At 41.3% G+C, this 21,775-nt stretch overlaps 1 protein-coding gene across 19 annotated transcripts in view; it reads left to right on the forward strand.

The window, feature by feature from the left end:
• Positions 1-21,775, forward strand: part of RGS6 (regulator of G protein signaling 6) — a 612,180-nt gene that overhangs the window by 101,849 nt on the left and 488,556 nt on the right. The gene's annotated exons all lie outside the window — the stretch shown is intronic.

Consider the following 21,775-nt stretch of genomic DNA (forward strand, 5'->3'; position numbering starts at 1 on the left):
AATGTTTCTGCTTAGTCACTGATAATCTTTTAGGAGCTTCCTGGTACATAATGAGTCACTTCTCACTTGCTGTCTTCATTTCTTTTCTGTTTGTTTTTTATTTTTGATAGTTTGATTATAATGTGTCTCAGTGTGGGCTCTTTAGGCTTATTCTAGTTGGAGTCCATTAAGCTTATTGAATTTGGATGTCTATTTTCTTCCTAATGTGGGAAGTTTTGGGCCATTATTTCTTCAAATAATCTCTCTGCCCCTTTCAATTAGCTTCTTCTGGGACTTTTATAATGTGTTTATTGGTACATCTGACATTATTCCATCAGTTCCTTAAATACTCTTCACTTTTCTTCTTTTAAAAAATTTTTATCATTTTGCTCCTCTAATTGGACACTTACAAATGACCTGTTTTCAAGTTAACTGATTCTTTCTTGTACGTGACTGAATCTGCTATTGAAGCCTGGTGGGCTGCCGTCTATGGGGTTGCACAGAGTCGGACACGACTGAAGCAACGCAGCAGCAGCAGTGAAGTTTTCAATTCAGTTACTGTATTTTCATCTTCAGAATTTGGGTTTTTTTATGGTTTGCATTTTTAAAAATTTTAATTGGAGGCTAATTACTTTACAATATTGTGGTGGTTTTTGCCATACATTCACATGAATCAGCCATGGGTGTACATGTGTTCCCCATCCTGAACCCCCCTCTCACCTCCCTCCCCATCGCATCCCTCAGGGTCATCCCAGTGCACCAGCCCCCAGCCCTGAGCACCCTGTCTCATGCATCGAACCTGGACTGGAGATCTATTTCACATATGATAACATACATGTTTAAATGCTATTCTCTCAAATCATCCCACCCTCGCCTTCTCCCACAGAGTCCAAAAGTCTGTTCTTTACATCTGTGTCTCTTTTGCTGTCTCGCATATGGGGTCATCGTTATCATCTTTCTAAGTAGTTTCTACCTCTTTGCTAGTATTCTCATTTTGTTCATTCATTATTTTCCTATTTCATTTGCTTGTCTATCTGTGTTCTCTTATTGAACTTTTTTTTTTTTTCACCATGCTAACTTTTGAATTCCTTTTTAGGTAGTCGATATATCTCTATTTCTTTAAGATCAGTTCTGGAGATTTGTTTTGCACCTTTGATTGAGCTATGCTTCCCTGCTTCTTCCTATACCTTGTTTTTGCTGGGATTTGGTCATTAAAAAACAAATACAAAAACAAAAACCACCTGTCCTAGTCTCTACAGACTGGCTTCATACAGGAGATCTTCCCCAGTCATCCTGTCTAGAGAATCTGGAGACCTCTCCAACATTTTCTGGGATGCATCTTCTCTGGATTGATGTATATAATTTCCCAATTAGAGCTGTTGTTTGGTCGTTATGTTGTGTCTGACTCTTTTGAGACCCTATGGACTGTAGCCCACCAGGCTCCTCTGTCCATGGGATTTCCCAGGTGATGCTAGTGGTAAAGAACCAGTCTGCCAGTGCAGGAGACATAAGAGATGTAGGTTCAGTCTCTGGGTTTGGAAGATCCCCTGGAGAAGGAAATGGCAACCCATTCCAGCATTCTTGCCCTGGAGAATCCCATGGACAGAGGAGCCTGGGTGAGGTAACAATCCATAGGGTGTCAAACAGTTGGACACACTGAAGTGATTTAGCAATAGCAAATACTAGAGTGCTTTGCCATGTCCTTCTCCAGGGGATCTTCCTGACCCAGGGGTTGCACCCACCTCTCCTGCTTGGTAGAGATTCTTTACCACTGAACCACCCGGGAAGCCCCCCCAATTAAAGAGGTTTGCTTATTTATATTTCTAGAGCTCATGATCGCTTGCTCTCTCTGGTGTTTCTTTGCAGGTTCTTTGTTGCAGTGAGAAGCCACCAAGCTCTCCATTGTTCTTGGTAGTCCCCAGGCATCCTGTTCATGCCAGTTCCCCACTAGTGCTCTGAGCTAGGCCCTCAGGTAGCCCCTTGAAAAGTCAGAATGTTGACTCTACATTTTACTCTCCTCTTTCCCTCCTGAACCACAAGTTGGGTGTTTTCTCTTGACCACACTAAGCTGTGCCAGGGAAGACCTGTTGAGGATGAAATGCAATGGCTTTTTCTTACCCATTTTGATGAGACTGTTTCTGGTTTTGTGCTTTCTTGGGAGTACAGGTTTCTGGAGATCTCATAAAGGTTCCTGAATCATTGATAAGTCAGTATCTCATGGAGAAATAATATCTGGGGCTTCCTTTTCTGCCATCTTGCTGACATCATCTCTCAAGAAGATAAAATTTTATACCTCTCAATGTAGGGTAGTGGAAAGGTTTTTGTATTGAAAGTTTCCATGTTTATTTCTGTAACTAATGGTAGAATTACTGCTATCTTATAAGACTTTTAAATGGTGCTAGAATAGAATATCATTTTGTTGAAAATAAAATCTGAAGGATTTTATCACTTATTTTTGCCTATTCTCAGAGTTTTAATAGTAAAAAAAAAATTTCTTTGATAATTTTAGTATTTGGGGGACCTCCTTAGTGGTCCAGTCATTAAGACACAGCACTTCTACTGCAGGAGGCATGAGTTCAATCCCTGGTCAGTGAACTAAGGTATGGCGTGTATATGTGTGTGTATGTATATGTATGTATGTATGTATATATATATATATATATATATAAATTTTTTAAGCCATGCCCCATGGCATATGGGAACTTATTATTTTATCTTATATTTTACATTGTGTTTATTCATGGTGCTTTTGCCTTCATCTTCTACTACATTTTTATGTAACATAGTGGACCCAAGACTATCTGTATTTGAGATAAGAAGTGAGGAAGATAAACATATACATTACCATAGTTTACATAGATAGCCAGTAGAAATTTCCTGTATGACCCAGGGACCTCAAACCTGGTGCTCTGTGACAATCTAGAGGAGTGGGATGGGATGGGAGGTGGGGGGGAGATTCAAGGCAAGGGGACATATATGTACACCTATGGCTGATTCATGTTGATGTATGGCAGAAATCAACACAACATTGTAAAGCAATTACAATGCTTTACTTTCAATTTAAAAAAAAAAAAAAAACGACTATCAAGAATTGAGGAAGAGAAGTGAATCAGAGCAGCTGCATGAATAGTGCCCCATGGAGGTGTGCAACATGACAGCCTTGATTGGAATCCATAGTAACGAAAGAAGAAAAGAATCTCAATATATTTTAAGAGAAAGTCTAAGGGCTAAGATATAGAAGTCCAGGCAGATATGACCTGGTGAGTCCAGATTTTTCAGAGTCAAAGCCTAGGATACACTGGCTTGGCCCTGAACACCAGATTCCATCCTGAAAAGTTTTCTACTTGACGTTCTTGCACACTCCCCGTGCCTGCCACTGAAGCTTCCCGTGCTGCAGGTAGTACATATCGCTATATCTTTGTGCACACAGCACTGTCGACCTAGAATTCACTTTTCATTGAGGTCCTGGGCTTCTTTCAATTCAGTCCGTAAGTCTTCTCCTATCGAAAGACCTTTCTTATTTATTTCCTTCACCCATACCAAACTAACTTGCCATTTTTGGGTCCCTGTGGTACACATTCCCACCACCTACTGCACATGCATGTATGACTGTGTAGAACTGTGGGACATTCCTCAAGAGATGGGAATACCAGACCACCCTAGCTGCCTCCTGAGAAATCTGTATGCAGGTCAAGAAGCAACAGTTAGAACTAGACATGAAACAACAGACTGGTTCAAAATTGGGAAAGGAGTACATCAAGGCTGTATATTGTCACCCTGCTTATTTAACTTATATGCAGAGTACATCATGAGAAACGCTGGGCTGGATGAAGCACAAGCTGGAATCAAGATTGCCGGGAGAAATATCAATAACCTCAGATATGCAGATGACACTACCCTTATGGCATAAAGTGAAGAAGAACTAAAGAAACTCTTGATGAAAGTGAAAGAGGAGAGTGAAAATGTTGGCTTAAAACTCAACATTCAAAAAACAAAGATCATGGCATCTGGTCCCATCACTTCATGGCAAATAGATGGGGAAACAATGGAAACAGTGGCAGACTTTATTTTTTTGGGCTTCGTAATCACTGTAGCTGGTGACTGCAGCCGTGAAATTAAAAGACACTTGCTCCTTGGAAGAGAAGTTATGACCAACTTAGACAGCATATTAAATATCAGAGACATTACTTTGCCAACAAAGTTCCATCTAGTCAAAGCTATGGTTTTTCCAGTAGTCATGTATGGATGTGATAGTTGGACTATAAAGAAAGCTGAGTGCTGAAGAACTGATTCTTTTGAACTGTGGTTTTGAAGACTCTTGAGAGTCCCTTGGACTATAAGAAGGTCCAACCAGTCTATCCTAAAGGAAATCAGTCCTGAATATTCACTGGAAGGACTGATGTTGAAGCTGAAACTCCAATGCTTTGGCCAGCTGATGCGAAGAACTGACTCATTGGAAAAGATTCTGATGCTGGGATAGATTGAAGGCAGGAGGAGAAGGGAACAACAGAGAATGAGATGATTGGATGACATCACTGACTCAATGGATAAGAGTTTGAGCAAGCTCTGGGAGTTAGTGATGGACAGGGAAGCCTGGTGTGCTGCAGTCCATGGGGTTGCAAAGAGTTGGACACGACTGAGTGACTGAACTGCACATGAGTGTCTGTCTCTTTTTCCATACTAAATCATGAACTGTGTGATGGTCTAGCTCATTACTAGGTTACATGAGCCCAATACAATGGACTTTCAAATAATCAGCATTTGACAATTTACTTATTGAAACCTACAGTGTTTTGGTACTCTTTTAGCCTCTAGGGTGTCACTATGAGTCAGACAAAGGTCTTGCCTCACGGGGCAATAGCCACACACAAAATAGCATCAGAGAGTAGTAAGCACCTTGAAGAAAAATAAATCCAGGTATGGAGATTGAAGGTGATGAGGGCAGGAGAGGGGGTGGTTAGCGGGGAGGAGGGAAGCTTTGGGGTAGGGTGGTCAGCAAAAGACTCTCTTAGGACATGATGTTTGGGTACTCACTGGAGAAACATGAAAGGAAAGTTCAGAAAAAAATAAGAGAAAAATGTTAACTATGGGATTTCTTCTTAGGGAGATTTAATCTATTTGTTTGAAAAAATGTGTTGGTCAGCCAGTTTGAAGTAGCAGATGGGGCCTCCAAAGGGCTGACTCAGAAAGATGGAGAGGGGCTGGTTTGGCCCGGAAGCACAGTGGGAGGAGCAGACACAGGGGAAAGAAGGGGGCCTAGCAGGGGGCATATGACCCTGTGTGTGGCCCCCACCCCTAGTCTTCAGTGAAGTCTCTGGACCCATGAACTGCTTGGTGGGCACACAGAGAAACAGAAACAGCACATGCAGTTGTAGGAGCCCAGAGTCAGACAGACCTTGGCTGAGACTCAGGCAGGCAGGTGGGTAGCAGGTTATAGAAGGCAGGCAGGTTGAGACATAGGCAACCCAGAAGCAGGTCTAGAGAGTAAATGGAAGACCAGAAAGTAGCAGTGGAAGCTGGGAGGAGGGTCCATGGAAAGTCAGCACTGCCCAGCAGCTCCTGAAAGGGCAATTTCTAAATTTAAACCCAGCCACTCTATCTACTTAAAAGTCTGTAACATTAGTACTCAACTCCAATGTGAACTGCCAACATGCTTCTATCTTGGCTTCTCCTTATCCACATAGCATCTTGACATGTTCTCAGTGATCTTGCTGCTCTAGGGAGTGAAAGCAAATGCTGCTGTCTTAATCTGTGGTGACCATGGTTCTGGGCACATCCTGGAACGTGTGGGGCGTGTGCCTTTGTGAGCGTGTGTCTGTGTGTTGGTGGGTGGGTATTGGGAAAGTCAAACTGTCCTCCAAAGAGTCAGGTGGCAGTGAAGTTCTTGGATGTCTTAGGTCTCTCTTTTTATGCCTTAGAATCTCAGTGACATCATCCATTCTTGGTAACACAGATCAAAATGTTAGTTGACGTTTTCTCTGGAGAGTATCTATTTTTTTTTTTTCCCCAAATTGCTAGGCTAGTGTGAGAGACAGCTGAAATTTGTTTTTTTTTTAACCCGATTATGGCTGTAATGGTGAAATTTCAGCTTTGACTTTTAGGTATGGACATATGCACATCTCTTATTTTCTTTAATTGCTTTTTAAATTCCCATGTCCAGTGCCTATTTTTCGTCTTATATTTGGTAACTTGAAACGTTTTATTTCTAAAACTGCTTCTCTTAATTATATAGCATTTACATGGCTTGTGATAAAGACATTATTAGAAAGAGTCTAGGATCCAAGTCCTAGTGTTTTAAGAGTAAGTGACTTATTTTGGCTGATGTGGGTAGAGGAGGTTGACAAGCTTCAGTATGCACTGCATGTGTGTGTGTCTGTGGACAGTTCCTCCATCCCCCTGTATCCTTCTGCTCTTCCTACTTCTATTCCTTATACCGCCCCCCAACCAAGGAGTTATACTGGCATTAGAAATACCCCTTAATGACTATACTTTTCAGATTTTATCTCAGAACTTGCTACCTGATTACAGAGAGATTCTAGGACAAATGTCATATGGAATCAGACTCTCAGCTCGGACATGGAAGAAATACATTTCTCTATTGAAATCATACTAACTTTCAGCCATGCTGAGCAACTCATTACTCCTGATATTGACAAATAATAAAAATTGACTGTACATAATAACATCTTTATTTACCTAGTCTCATGGCCATCTGATTTTGTTACATGATCCAGTTGCTGAAAAATGCACCAGGATTAATGTTCAAATAGTAAATCCCTGTTTTCTTTACAGTAGATGCTTTCTATCCCAAATACAAGCTCTAGTAGTCATTTAGATAGGCAGCTGTTCCTATGACCTTATGTTATAATGTAAAGCTAGTGCTGTGGCTACCCCAGATAATACTCTACTTTGGCAAACTCTGGTATCTGGAATTTCTTCCTAGCTGCTTTCAACTGTTAAGCCAGAAACGTCCATGATCAAATTGTGTTGTTTCTGGAAAGAGTGATGGAATCAACAGAAATGGCTGTTACTCAGTGAATACTTACCATGTACCAGGTCCTGACCAAGGGCTCCATGTGCCTTTTTTTTTTTTTTTTAAATCCTCACAACAGACTTGGGAGGTATTATCTCTCCTTTGCATATGAAGACACAAAGATCAAACAGCTTAATAAGTGGAGCTGGTAATAAGCCCTGTTCTAGCCACTGATACTTATTAACTCCATCCTACAGACACTTTTGTTTAAGTTGTCTAGCCAAGTCACATGATTACTGTTGGAATGAGGCAAAGGAGAGGTAAGTGATGACTGAGCACACAGAGCAGAGAAAGATTCTTTTTTTAAAAAATTTATTAAAAAAACTTTTTTTTGATGTGGACCATTTTTAAAATCTTTATTGAATTTGTTACAGTATTGCTTCTGTTCTATGTTTTGGTATTTTGGTCAAGAGGCATGTGGGGGTGGATCTTAGCTCCCTGACCAGGGATCGAGCCCGCATCCCCTGCGTTGGAAAGCAAGGTCTTAACCACTGTGCAGCCAGGAAATTCCCAGAGAAACATGCATTCCTATAGAAGTGTGAATCTGGAGATAATGCCTGACAGATGTGGCAGCAGCAGTGGTTAAAGGCTTATTCCAAGTGTAATATATGACCTTTGCCTTTCCATCATGGTCTGAGTCTGCAGGCTTCAGATGGGGAGGGTATCGCCTTGTATGTGTGAAGCTCACCATTGAACTAAGCTGACACAAATACCTGGACAAGAATCTCAAATGCTACTGAACCAGGAGTTCTTCAGGCAAAGTGATTTGAACTGAGAAAATGTTGATTCAGATTTTTTCCTATAGTCACACTTCCGAACAGGTCATCACAGTATGTCCTAGGGTAAATAATAGCTAAATTATCCCCCAGCTTTAAATGTTTTCACTTTAATGGGGCTACCAGATGGCACTTTAGCCCTGATTTTCCATCAAGCTTCGGAACTACAGACTTTTTTCTTAGTCTCTTAGGATTATCTAAGTTAGTGAGGCCCTCAAAACATTTCTTCAGTTATCACAACTCCTGCAGTCTTTTCTTTGCCATAAACGCGTCAATACGGCCTTCTCCTCACACCTTTTTAGTGCCTTCCCTGGTGGCTCAGTTGGTAACCAATCTGTCTGCAATGTAGGAGACCCTGGTTTGATCCTTGGGTTGAGAAGATCCCCTGGAGAAGGAAATGGCAACCCACTCCAGTATTCTTGCCTGGGAAATCCCATGGACAGAGGAGCCTGGTGAGCTACAGTCCGTGGGGTTGCAAACAGTTGGACATGACTTGGTGACTAAATGACTACCACCTGTTTCCCCGAGTTCCCTGCTGCCTGTTGCCTCCCCTGCAGTGCCATAGCAAGATAATCATACGGCAGTATGACACAGGGGACTTTTCTGGGCTGATTGTCCTTTTGAATCAAAATGGAGATTTATGATCATCCTACTTCCCGTAAAGTATTTACAAGTTTGAGGCGATTGGCGCTTGTATCAGTGGTTCTTGTAGGTAATATTCGGTTAGCCTGATCTCCACACAGACCGTCCCTTGTTACAGGGACACTTTTTCTTAAGCAGAAGAAAGAGTTGCAAAATAGTTTCCTCAGTCACTAAAATAACAGACAAAACCATCATCATTCCTATTTTGTTAAACTTTTTATTTAATTTCACCAACAATACAGGGCAATTATAGACATTTTAAAAAAATAGAGAAAAGCTAAAAGAGAAATAAATCCCTATATAATTCTACTACCCAGGGATAAGGGCTGACCTTATTCACTCATAAGTTCTGTGCAACTATTGCATTCTATGTAGCCTACTCATTAAATATTGAGAGACTAATGTTATTTTTATTATAATGGTGATTTGTAAATAATTGCCCAGAGTTAATTCACAGAGATTTGAAATTATGGTCACAATAGAAAGTTAGGATTTTTGTTTTCTCAATTGAAAACTAGATAATAAAAACATGTAACCATGAATTGTTTCCCAGCAAAGCCCCAAGGGTTTGGGAAAAACCCAAAGGAGAGTGCCACTGCAATAGCAGGAGGAATGGAAAATAGCAAGTTGAAGGACGTTAATTTGGAAACTGCCATCGTGTGGAACACAGAAGAACTGGCCATGGCATTGGGCTCAGGCTTTACCTGTCTTTACCAGGTTCAAAATCAAGGAGGAGCTTCCAACCACAGGCTAGGATGTCGGAAAAGTTCAGCAAAATTGTGTTAGGTCCCTTATGATACCTAAGTATGATACCTACAACCTTCCTTTGGTAAAAACAGATCTAGTCTTTTGCAAACCTCTTAAGTTCCCACCAGTAGAAAATGAAGAAGTTGATGAGTCAGGAACAGTCAGCCAGGAGCGAACAAACGGGTTTGGACATGACACTCCAGCAGCTGACATTGAGTGGCCTGCTACTAGACTTGCCCTTTGAATGTCCTTGGTGATCACATTTGAATAGAGTCTCAGCTGTGTCTCTGAGCTTTGTCTTCTTGCCTTCATCTGCCTCATTTGCTGGTGGGTTTCTCTTCTTGAAATTCTAAAAGGGAATTCTGTTGACCCATCCTTAGTTTTCAGACAGAAAAGGACTTGAAATTTTATGTGCTATGCGTTGTTTCTGAAAATTTCTTTGAAGACATCCTGTATCAAAAGTAAAAAAAAAAAAAAACAATTTAAGAAAGTGAAATAGATAGCAAGCAAACAAAAAGTGACACGAATTTAAAAAAACAAAACAAAACAAAACTCAAACAGCTGAACTGTAGTCTTGTCTAAAGCTGACCAGCTAGATGATCTTGGTGATGGAGTAAAGGCATGTTTAGCCTGTCAAAAAGAGAAAAGAAAGGCAACTAGAAATTCTTGGGAAAAAAAAAAAATTTGCAAAGGAAATCCCAATTTAACTATGAAGTAAATTAAACTGTGACAGAATTCTGAGTAATTGATGTATAAAGAGAAAAGAATACATTTGAACTTAATGCTTGGAACTGGTATAGAGACAAAGGATTATGTCTCATTTAACTGGTCTAGTTTCAATATCTGGATCTGTACTGAATGAAAGTACTTACCTAATTGTAATATTGGACTTCCCTGGTAGCTCAGATGGTAAAGCATCTGTCTACCATGCGGGAGACCCGGGTTCGATGCCTGGGCGGAAAGATCCCCTGGAGAAGGAAATGGCACCCCACTCCAGTACTCTTGCCTGGAAAATCCCATGGACAGAGGAGCCTGGTAGGCTGCAGTCCATGGGGTCGCTAAGAGTCGGACACGACTGAGCGACTTCACTTTCACTTTTCACTTTCCTGCATTGGAGAAGGAAATGGCAACCCACTCCAGTGTTCTTGCCTGGAGAATCCCAGGGACGGGGGAGCCTGGTGGGCTGCCGTCTACGGGGTCGCACAGAGTTGGACACGACTGAAGCGACTTAGCAGCAACAAGGTAGACTGAAGCATAAAGGCACACAGTTTCTCCTACCTCATGATATGTAATGGACTTACCTTTTCTCTTGATAAGCAGAGAAATAAAGATGTAGCTCTATGATTATGTGATTAAGGTAACCAATAAAAGATTATTTGCATATGAAGGAGACAAAAGGAAAAGATGTCTCCTAGAATCTTTTTCTCTCATAGTGGGGAATCAATATAAATTGCTTAAAGTTTATACAGGCTAAGGGGCAAGGAAAACGCATACTTTTCATTCTATGTCCTTGTTCAAGTTAAAAAAAAAATAACCCATATGCATCTTACAAAATTAAAAAACAAGATGAATACATTATCTCTAAGAAACTGTGATAGGAGTTGCAGTAGCAAAACTTGGCTAAACTTCCCTATTAGAAGACACAGGGTCTCAGATACAGTGCAGCAGCACAGTCTGCCTCTGTGTTGTCTACTGGACAAACGGGCACCGAGTTTGACCAGAGGTTGACAGGCACAGACTTAGGCAAGTGCCAGGCAAAAAGAAAGCAGGGACGATATCGAGGCAAAAAGCACTAATGGACAAGAGGGGATGATTTTTTTGATGGTAAGAGTTCCTGGCCACCAAGAAATTGCTTTAGTCATGATCTTTACATACGGAAAAACAGCAGAAAAGCAAAAACTATTAGCAGATAAAACAGTAAGATCGAGAGAATGTTAGCACGCAGAAAATCAGAATAACAACTAAGTGGCTCAATTTCAGATCAGTCTTGTGGACTCTGTGGGAGAGGGAGAGGGCGGGGAGATTTGGGAGAATGGCATTGAAATGTGTAATATCATGTATGAGATGAGTCGCCAGTCCAGGTTCTATGCACGATGCTGGATGCTTGGGGCTGGTGCACTGGGACGGCCCAGAGGGAGGGTAATGGGGAGGGAGGAGGGAGGAGGGTTCAGGATGGGGAGCATGGGTATACCTGTGGCGGATTCATTTCGATGTTGGGCAAAACTAATACAATATTGTACAGTTTAAAAATAAAATAAAATTTAAAAAAAAAAAGAAAAAAAAACTACAAGAGAATAAATGAATGTTGCTTTAAAAAAAAAAAAACCAAAATCAGAATATACTTTAAAAAAAAAGTCTGCATCTACAAAGGAATCTTGAAGGCAAGCCTCTGGGGAGTGGGAGGTGTCGAAGTACACAGGCAGTTTATCCTACTCATGGGTTGCAGTCACTTTCTAGAAGAAGGAATGAAAAGTTTTATTTCTGTGACATTTTCTCATGGTAAAATTCCATAAAGTTGAAAACTTTGAGATAAAGGTATTATCAGGAGATACTGTCATGATATTTAGTGTGTGAGCTCTAAATTCTGTTATCACCAGGTCACTGAGAAGCAAGACTGCTGATTTCCCCAACTTAGTAAAACAGAATGACCCAATGAAGAAACGATTCTATTGACCTTCATTCTTCTCCATCCAACCCCAGTGCCCTTCCTGCTTCTATAGATTCTAGTCAATATAGAAATTTTAGTGGCATGGCTCATTTCCTCTAATAGAAGTGAAGGTTGAAAGCAGAAGGAGGTCTGCTTGGTACCTGTGCAAATGTCAGCGGGAGAGGGAGGCAGGCAGGAGACTAAGAAAGATGTACTTTGAGTACCAGGAAAAGCTCTTCTGGCACCAGAGACTTGGAAGAGAAATTTTCATCTAAGCCCAAAGAATACTTAAACAAAACCCTCCTGGCTTATACCTTTTAATCAAATAGCACTGTTATCTTGCTACAATCTGTGGACAATAGATGTTTTCCACACCTTTGGTCCTAAACATAGAATGTGTTAATGTGCCATTTTATCAAAAACCTTTAAAGGGGTTTATTGCTGCTGCTACTGCTGCTGCTAAGTCACTTCAGTCATGTCCGACTCTGTGTGACCCCATAGATGGCAGCCCACCAGGCTCCCCTGTCCCTGGGATTCTCCAGACAAGAACACTGGAGTGGGTTGCCATTTCCTTCTCCAATGCATGGAAGGAAAACTGAAAGTGAAGTTGCTCAGTCATGTCTGACTCTTAGCGACCCCATGGACTGCAGCCTACCAGGCTCCTTCATCCATGGGATTTTCCAGGCAAGAGTACTGGAGTGGGGTGCCATTGCCTTCTCCAAAGGGATTTATTAATGGACAACTATTAATAGATATTCATGACAGAAGTTCTTTACCATCACCTACCCTGTAAATACTTTTCATAATTTCCTGATTTGAAACACTTGTGAAATCAATACGGACAAATTAGTGAGTGCCTGCTCCCTGGTGTCTGGCTGCAATGATGAGAAGGTTCTCTGTGGGTGGACTTGATACCAGGTGGTATTTGTTGTTTAGGCACTAAGTCATGACTGACTCTTGAGGACTGTAGCACTCCAGGCTCCTCTGTCCTCCACTATCTACTGGAGTTTTCTCAGATTCGTGTCCATTGAGTCCATAATGCTATCTAACCATCTTATTCTCTGCCACCCCCTTCTCCAATTGCCTTCAGTCTTTCCCAGCATCAGGTTTTTTCCAGTGAGACAGCTCTTCACATCAGGTGGCTTATTTCAACACATGGACTGAAAATAGGGCAGATCAGTGATCAAAATCTTACCTGTTTCAGTGTCTTAGTCTTTTAAGATGTCAAGGAACTAGATTCCCTAGCATGAGGAATTTTTCTTACTGGATTTTTAAATGCCCTTATTTGGCTGTGATTTTTTTTGAATTCAAACATCAGGAGAGCTAAGAAAATAGCCTTTTCAAGTGATTAAAACTGGCCTAGCTCTGTATTTTTTTTTCCTTCTTGTTTAGTCCTTTAAACATTGCTAGCAGGTTATATGCTGCTGCTGCTGCTAAGTCACGTCAGTTGTGTCTGACTGTGTGACCCCATAGACGGCAGCCCACCAGGCTCCTCTGTCCCTGGGAGTCTCCAGGCAAGAATACTGGAGTGGGTTGCCATTTCCTTTTCCAATGCACGAAAGTGAAAAGTGAAAGTGAAGTCGCTCAGTCGTGTCCAACTCTTTGCTACCCCATGGACTGCAGCCTACTAGGCTCCTCCATCCATGGGATTCTCCAGGCTAGAGTACTGGAGTGGGTTGCCATTGCCTTCTCCGAGCAGGTTATATAAGTAAGAAAGAAAGCTGAGACATTTTTGCAAGGGCATTAACTCTCAAAGGCCACGAGAGTATCTTTTTAAATGTATTGATAAAATTGAATGGATACCGTATCAGACCCTCAAGGGTTCTTTCCGTGTGTCTGATGTCCAGGACAAACCATGCGTTTGTTTAGATTTATACTGTAAGTTGTAAGATGATGTTTTCTATGAGGTATGGTCCCGGGTCTAGCTTCCTGGTCCCATGACCCAGATTCTGATTCAGTAGGTCAGGTGATACTTTTAGGAATCTGCATTTTCTCATGGTCTCTGGGAAGTTTGTAGGCATCCCAAATGTGAGAATCACTGCTAAGGGCCATTATTTTTCCACAGGCAAACCTATTTTTCTGTTTTCACTTTATGTCACACGTAAGTAGGAGTTTAAGAATTTATTTTTGGTAAAACTGGAACACGGTCTTTAAATTAATAAGAGCCTTGTTGTGTAGGAGAAAGCATCACTTCAAAATTCCTCTATGAAATTGATCTTAAAAAGACCTGCTGACTCAAATGGTAGACAAATCCGTCCTCTCTCCGACTGCTGCCTGTCAAAATTGCTGACCTTAAGCTTATGTATTCAAATGCTTCCTGAAAGTCAAAACATATTTTCCAAAGTTTCTAATGGAAAAGAACTGAGCCTGTCACTCAGTTTAAAAAGAGAGAAATTGAGATAAGACAAAATGGTTCGGATAAACTTTACATCTCAGGAGTAGAGGGAAGAAAAGAATAAAAATCCCTATAACTGCTATCAGTTATCTCTTGATGGAGGGTGTCATAACTCCTCTCTCCCCAGGCCACAATAAATATTAGATATAGCCATCTGCCTAATGATTCCTGCTGTGTCAGAGATTAAACTACATTAATTTCTCATAGAATGATGAAGAATATAGCCCTTAAAAAGTGGGAATTGTTACATTAGAAATTGGGTGTTTTTTTGGGTTTTTTTGCTATTGTTTGGGAGATTATTTTCCTTCCTAGTTATTCTCAATTAGCTACACCAAAGGCACCTTTTGCTGGCAAGGAGAAGGTGCCACTGTGCTCAAGGGTGACAGCTCAGTACCACGACCTGACAACCTTGAGATTATTGCTTCTAAAGGGAGACAGAACCTGCAAGACAGAGTGATTCTAGCTTGTGAGTATTTGATTTTAGAATCATTGAAAGTCCCTTGAATTTCCTTCTTCCCAGATTGGGTTCTCTTGTCTTTACTGAGAGAATTTTTTTTTTTCCTCTGATTCTTTGGAACTCTAGTGCACAGAATTAGAATGACCTTAATTAGTTCATGACATATACCAACTGTCCACGCATGCCTTCTTTCATTTTACTTATTTTAGAAATGAAGACATTTTAAATATGAACACATTGCTTGATCTAAGAATCAGAACATTGTTAGTTGGTTACATTCATCTCTGCAATTCTCCTTTTCTTATTTTTTTGCCTCTCCATCCTTCGGCCACCAGAGGTAACCCCTATTCTGAGCATTGTTGCAGTCTTGCTTTATCTCCTCTTTATCTACCTGTTTGCCAGAGTGACACATTGTTTCATTTTGCCTGGCTTTGGACTTTATGAAGAGGAGTCATCCCTGGCTTATCTAGTCTAGTGAGACTTGCTTTTTTTCACTCGACATCTTGCTTCTGAGATTCATCCACACAGTCCTTGCTGTGTAATATTTTGTTATTACATTACAGTTCATCCATAAATTACAGTGTGATTTATACCATGACTTTTCTATACTCCCGTCACTGGATGTTTAGGGCATTTCCAGGTTTTGCATCCATGACCAGGCTGCTCTCTGGTATGAGCTTTCTCTTCTAAAGGTAGAACAGCAGCCACTGCCAGGTGGCAAGATGTGAGATTGTTCAACTGTGCATGATAACATAAAAGTGGTTTCCAAAGTCATTATATCAGTTTACACTTCCATTAGTGGTACAGGGAAGCGAAAAGCAAAGGAGAAAAGGAAAGATATACCCATTTGAATGCAGAGTTCCAAAGAATAGCAAGGAGAGATAAGAAAGCCTTCCTCAGCGATCAATGCAAAGAAATAGAGGAAAACAATAGAATGGGAAAGACTAGAGATCTCTTCAAGGAAATTAGAGAGACCAAGGGAACACTTCATGCAAAGATGGGCTCAATACAGGACAGAAATGATATGGACCTAACAGAAGCAGAAGATATTAAGAAGAGGTGGCAAGAATACACAGAAGAACTGTACAAAAAAGATCTTCACGACCCAGGTAATCAGGATGGTGTGATCACTCACCTAGAGCCAGACATCCTGGAATGTGAAGTCAAGTGGGCGTTAGGAAGCATCACTACAAACAAAGCTAGTGGAGGTGATAGAATTCCAGTTGAGCTATTTCAAATCCTGAAAGATGATGCTGTGAAAGTGTTGCACTCAATATGCCAGCAAAAGTGAAGAAGAACTAAAGAGCCTCTTGATGAAAGTGAAAGAGGAGACTGAAAAAGTTGGCTTAAAGCTCAACATTCAGAAAACAAAGATCATGGCATCTGGTCCCATCACTTCATGGCAAATAGATGGGGAAACAGTGGAAACAGTGGCTGACTTTATTTTTCTGGCCTCCAAAATCACTGCAGATGGTGATTGCAGCCATGAAATTAAAAGACACTGACTCCTTGGAAGGACAGTTATGACCAACCTAGACAGCATATTAAAAAGCAGAGACATTGCCAACAAAGGTCCATCTAGTCAAGGCTATGGTTTTTCCAGTAGTCATGTATGGATGTGAGAGTTGGACTATAAAGAAAATTGAGCGCCGAAGAATTGATGCTTTTGAACTGTGGTATTGGAGAAGACTCTTGAGAGTCCCTTTGACTGCAAGGAGATCCAACCAGTCCATCCTAAAGGAGATCAGTCCTGGGTGTTCATTGGAAGGACTGATGTTGAAGCTGAAACTACAGTACTTTGGCCACCTGATGGGAAGAGCTGATTCATTTGAAAAGAGTCTGATGCTGGGAAAGATTGAGGGCAGGAGGAGAAGGGGATGACGGAGAATGAGATGGCCAGATGACATCACTCAATGGACTCCGGGAGTTGGTGATGGACAGGGAGGCCTGGCATGCTGCAGTTCATGGGGTCACAAATAGTCGGACACGACTGAGCAACTGAACCGAACTGAACTAGTGGTACAGAAATGATTTTGATCTTTGATCCAGATCTTTACCAACCCTTTACATTTTCAGACTTATTTAATTTAGCTAATTTTGTGGGTGTGAATCTACTGACATACTTTTAAAGTAGTGTTCAGTATTTTGTCTATCACTTAGAATAAAGTATGGCATACAATTTGATTCCCTTCATGTATAGAGAACATGGCCAGAGAACATTATATGACCATGCCTGCTTAGTTTAATGGCACCCCAATTTTTCTCCCAATTATCTCACTGTATGTAGTTGACATTTTTTCCCTATACTTGCTAAAAAATATTAAAACCTTGGCTGCACAATGGAATCATTTGGGAAATTGTTAAAAGTACTAAAGCCTAGACCCCACCTCCAGAGACTCTGATTTACTTGGGTTGCAGCCTTGAACATGGAGAGTTTTAAAAGCTTCCCAGCTGACCTGAATGTGCCATCAAGGTTAAGAATCACCGCTTTCAATGATATTAATAGAAATCTGGAAAAGTAAGTGTAAGCGCAGGGTAGCCTGATGCTGTTACTTTTTCAGTTTTCTAAAGTATAAATTTTATGTTGCTTTGGAGTGTCCTCTTACTTGTAATTTGAGAGGGGTGTGTGTGTGTGTGTGTGTGTGTGTGTGTGTCTGTGTGGCTAGTAGAAGTAAATAGTAGTTGACATTCAGTGAAAGTTTTTATGGGCTGTCAGTTGTGCTTGTCACTTATTTTATGCTTCCAAATCTGGATCTCAAAGTTCACAGTGCATAAGACTCTGCTAAGACATTATTTTGGTTGTTTTTTAGAATGCAGACTTTGATTCCAAGGTCTGGGTTTGAGCCCAGGAATCTGCCTTCTGATTAGCATGTCAGGTGGTGATGACACAGGCAGGTCTGGGAGCACCCTTAGAGGAAAGCTACGTTCTCACTACCCTGCAGTGTGCATTGGGTTCTCATTGTAGATGAGGGAATGAATGGGAAGCTCAGAGGAAGTGCGGAAGCTGGACCAGGTCATGCAGCTGCCGAGGGGTCAGCCTTTGCCCTGTTTGTTGTTAGCCTTGCTTCTACAGCATCTCCAACAAGGCTCCCAGCACATGGGGAAATCTGCCTGAGTTTATTTATTTTTTGATTTTAGTTGCTTTTAGGGTTGATTTTTTTTTTAATTTTAATATTAAAAATTTTTTTGGCTCTACCAGAAGGCATGTGGGATCTTGCTTCCCCAACCAGGGATCAAACCCGTGTGCCCTGCAGTAGAAGCATTGAGTCCTAACTTCTGGACTGCCAGGGAGTACCCAGTTGGCTAGAGTTTAGAACATGTGTCATCTTCTCTACATTTAACGTTCTTTTTTTTGATCTGGGCACAATTCTCCCTCCCCAGTCCTCAAATAGCATTTAATGTCCTAGGAAAATTCACCTCATTCCTGTGGGCCGTTAGGTCAGCCACACTCTGGACGTGGCCCTGGGTGCCCTGGGTGCCTCATTCTATAGGTCTGTGTGTGTGTGTGTTTTGTCTCCCAGTTTCTAACCAAGAGCAGATGTTTCCTTTGAGACTTAGGTGTGTAAGTTTCATTTACCCTTGTGTTTCGATTCTTTTAGGATAGGTTGGATTGCAAGGGAGAGGGTATCAAAGCGAATAGGCAGAGGGGAACTTATGGGTTGTAACACAGAGCCAGGGTGGGGGGACAGCTGGGGCTCAGGGACCTGTTAGCACTAAGGACCCCACGCCTCTCTCCGTGTCTGCACGACGGTGTCCTTCTGTGACTGGCTCCTCCCACTTCGTGACGGATGTGGCTTTTGAGCAGAGTGCCGTCTTGTCCTGCACAGCTTCATGGAAAGGGAGTCCCTCGCTTTCCCCAGCTCCCGAGTGTTCACCCTGGGAAGGCTCTGGCCTGGTTTTGGCTCCATGTCTGCCCCAGGATCAGTTAACTGCACAGAAGGTGGGGCAGTATGATTATCAACCTTATGGGGTGAACATAGAAAGGAACAGTTTTCCTGTGAATGGGGTAGGGGTGGGTGTCCCAATAAGGGGCTGGGGGCTGGTGGGCAGTCAGAGTGTCTGAGATCTAATTCAGGTGCCTGTGGCTAATTTTGGAGGGGCAGGGTCACTTCATGGCGTTATGGCCCGTGGCTTTTTGATTAGCGATGGTGTTGAGCATGACCTGTGTATAAGTAACTCTCCAGTGTACCTGTCCCCACAGGTAACCGATGATAAGGCTAAAAATGTATACTTGCCTGCCATTGGTTCAGGACGCTTGATTTTGATTTTGAGGTGGATTATATTTTCTGAGGAAACTGTACATAGAGACTTTATTAAAAACTGAGGTCGAAAAAAGCAAAAATCAATGTGTTAAATTTTTGTTCTTATTAGGCCCTCAGCAATGGCTGTAGTTGATAGTGACTTCCCTGCAACTTTAAGAATTCCTCCTAAACTCATGCACAAGTGGGTGGAAAGATTTCTGTGCACGTTTTAAAACCTTATATTCCGTGCATGCTCTCCTCCCCAAATTGGGACTTTGCCATGAAATCTGGGCCTTTGGCCTGTGTATTTTAAATTATATTCGTATTGTACTACATCTGCGACTGTCTATAATACAGCTGTGTATTTCCACAAGAAACACGATGTGCATTTAAGTTTCCATTCCATTTGTGAGCGGATGGTAGCTGGTCAAGGAAACATCATGAGGCTGTTTATGGCCATATTTTGCCATGAAAACCTTATAATCACTCTCAATAATTACATCTGCTTGTGTTATCTGTAATAAATGCAGTGCCATCATATATGCTGGCATTGTGATATAGATTCCTAGCGTGCAAAGAATGTTTGCTACTGTAGGCACATTTGTGTCCAGACTGTGTGATGTATCAAGGGGGTTTTCTAGTTTGCATCTGTAGCCACTTCAAGAAGGATGTCGAAGGGTCCGTGGTTATGCTCTTGCATGAGCCACTGACTCTGGCAACCCCCAAACTGTTATTTGTTTCTATGACCTTATTTTTTTCTCCTTCTAAGATTTCACATGTAATATACAATATTTGCTTTTCTGTCTCCATCTTAGTTCACTTTGCATAATGCCCATTAGGTCCATCCATGTTGTTGCAAATGACAAGATTTCCTTAATTTTTTATGGCTGAATTATGTTCTTTTGTGTACATATACTGTGTCTTCATCTGTTGATGGACACATTGTTTCCATATCTTGGCCTGTGAATAATTCTGCAGTGAACACAGGGTGTATGTATCTTCTCGAGTTACTGTTTTTGTTTTCTTTAGGTAAATTCTCAGAGGTAGAATTGCTAGATCATATGGCAACCCACTCCAGTACTCTTGCCTGGAAAATCCCATGGATGGAGGAGCCTGGTGGGCTGCAGTCCATGGGGTCTCTAAGAGTCGGACACGACTGAGCGACTTCACTTTCACTTTTCACTTTCATGCACTGGAGAAGGAAATGGCAACCCACTCCAGTGTTCTTGCCTGGAGAATCCCAGGGATGGGGGAGCCTGGTGGGCTGCTGTCTATGGGTCGCACAGGGTCGGACACAACTGAAGTGACTTAGCAGCAGCAGCAGCAATGGCAGTTTCAGTTTAAACTTAGTGAGGAACCGCTATACTGTTTTCCACAGTGACTGCACCAGTTTACATTCCCACCAGCAGTGCACAAGCGTTCCCTTTTCTCCACATCCCCACCAGTATTGGTTTTCTGTTGTCTTTTTGATAAAACCTATTCTAACAGGTGTGAGGTAATGCCTCATTGTGGTTTTGATTTGCATTTCCGTGATGAGTAGAGTCTCTTTTCATGTACCTTTGGCCATCTGTGTGTCTTAGGAAAAATGTCTATTTAGATCTCTTGCCCATTTTTAAATTGCATTGATTTTTTGTTTTTGCCATTGAATTACACAGGCAGTGAAATCTTTTCAAATGACTTTTTCAAAAGGCTTCATTCATTCCAAGGCCCCTTTGAGGGTCATTTTGTACTTTTTAATGCTCAAATGTGGTACAGTGTCAACTAGTCAAGAAATACTCCTGTCACCCATGATCTCTCAAAGTTCTCAGTATGGTCAAAAACTTAAGAATTTCATTCTTTGTAGACTTTACATCTGGCTTGGCAATTCATGCTGTATTAGCTCTGTACAGCTCTCTCCAAGTCTCTTGAAGGAGGTGCTAACGTTTTCACTGGATTCTGCTCAGGATCACAGTGACATCTAGGAGTAACTGCCCCTAGATCTGCTGCCATGATAATGTATGCTTATCCTGGTATTTGATGCTGGTTATCATATTGTCAGTGCATGACTTTTTTTTTTGCTTTTCATCTTCATGTATTTCCAGAGCACAGTCATTGATATGCAGAAGACACGGCTGTAATCAATCTAGTTTTCTGAGATGTGCTGAAGCTTCAGCATGAGTCTTAAAAAGTTGTGTTAGAATACCCATCTTCAGAAAATGTTCTTTGAAGCTGAAGCAGTGAAACAACTGCCAACTGAGCCTGTGTTTTGGAGTGGTTTTCCTTTTGTGGGAGTGTATGCTCATCCTCACTCTCTTTCCGGTATCCCTGGCATGAAAATTTTCAGAACTGGTCAGAATTGGTGGAGAGGTCCTTCTTTGGTCATGAAGTGATGATGACACATTCTAAAATCACATGGCTGTTCATCATTAAAAGCATTTTTAAAAATCCATTAACATATTTATTCTTTATAACAGGCTCTGTGAGGTAGATATAAAAATGTTTTTTGTTTTTGTTGCCAAGTGTTATTTAAAAATAATCATAAAACTTAAGGAAGGAAAACCTAATTAGCAATTACTCAGTCTAATTCTCTTACTTTACAAATGAAGAAACTGAATCCCATAGTGGTGAAGTCACTTGCTTGTGACTCTATATCTATTTAGTGACCTAACAAATTATTTTCCACCTCAAATATGGTTTCATGGATAAAAGTACATTGGTTGAGATCTGATTCTCATATTTTTGACTGGATGATTTTTTTCCCCCAGTTGTCTAACATTTCTTGGTCTCTGTTTTTTCATCTGTAAAATGGATTGTTGTGAATATTATATTAGGCTGCATCTGAAAAAGTAGTTAACCCAGTGCCTAGCAACAAGTAAGTA

Source organism: Bos taurus, chromosome 10 (genome assembly GCF_002263795.3).
Source record: "Bos taurus isolate L1 Dominette 01449 registration number 42190680 breed Hereford chromosome 10, ARS-UCD2.0, whole genome shotgun sequence".
NCBI classification, from domain to species: Eukaryota; Metazoa; Chordata; class Mammalia; order Artiodactyla; family Bovidae; genus Bos; species Bos taurus.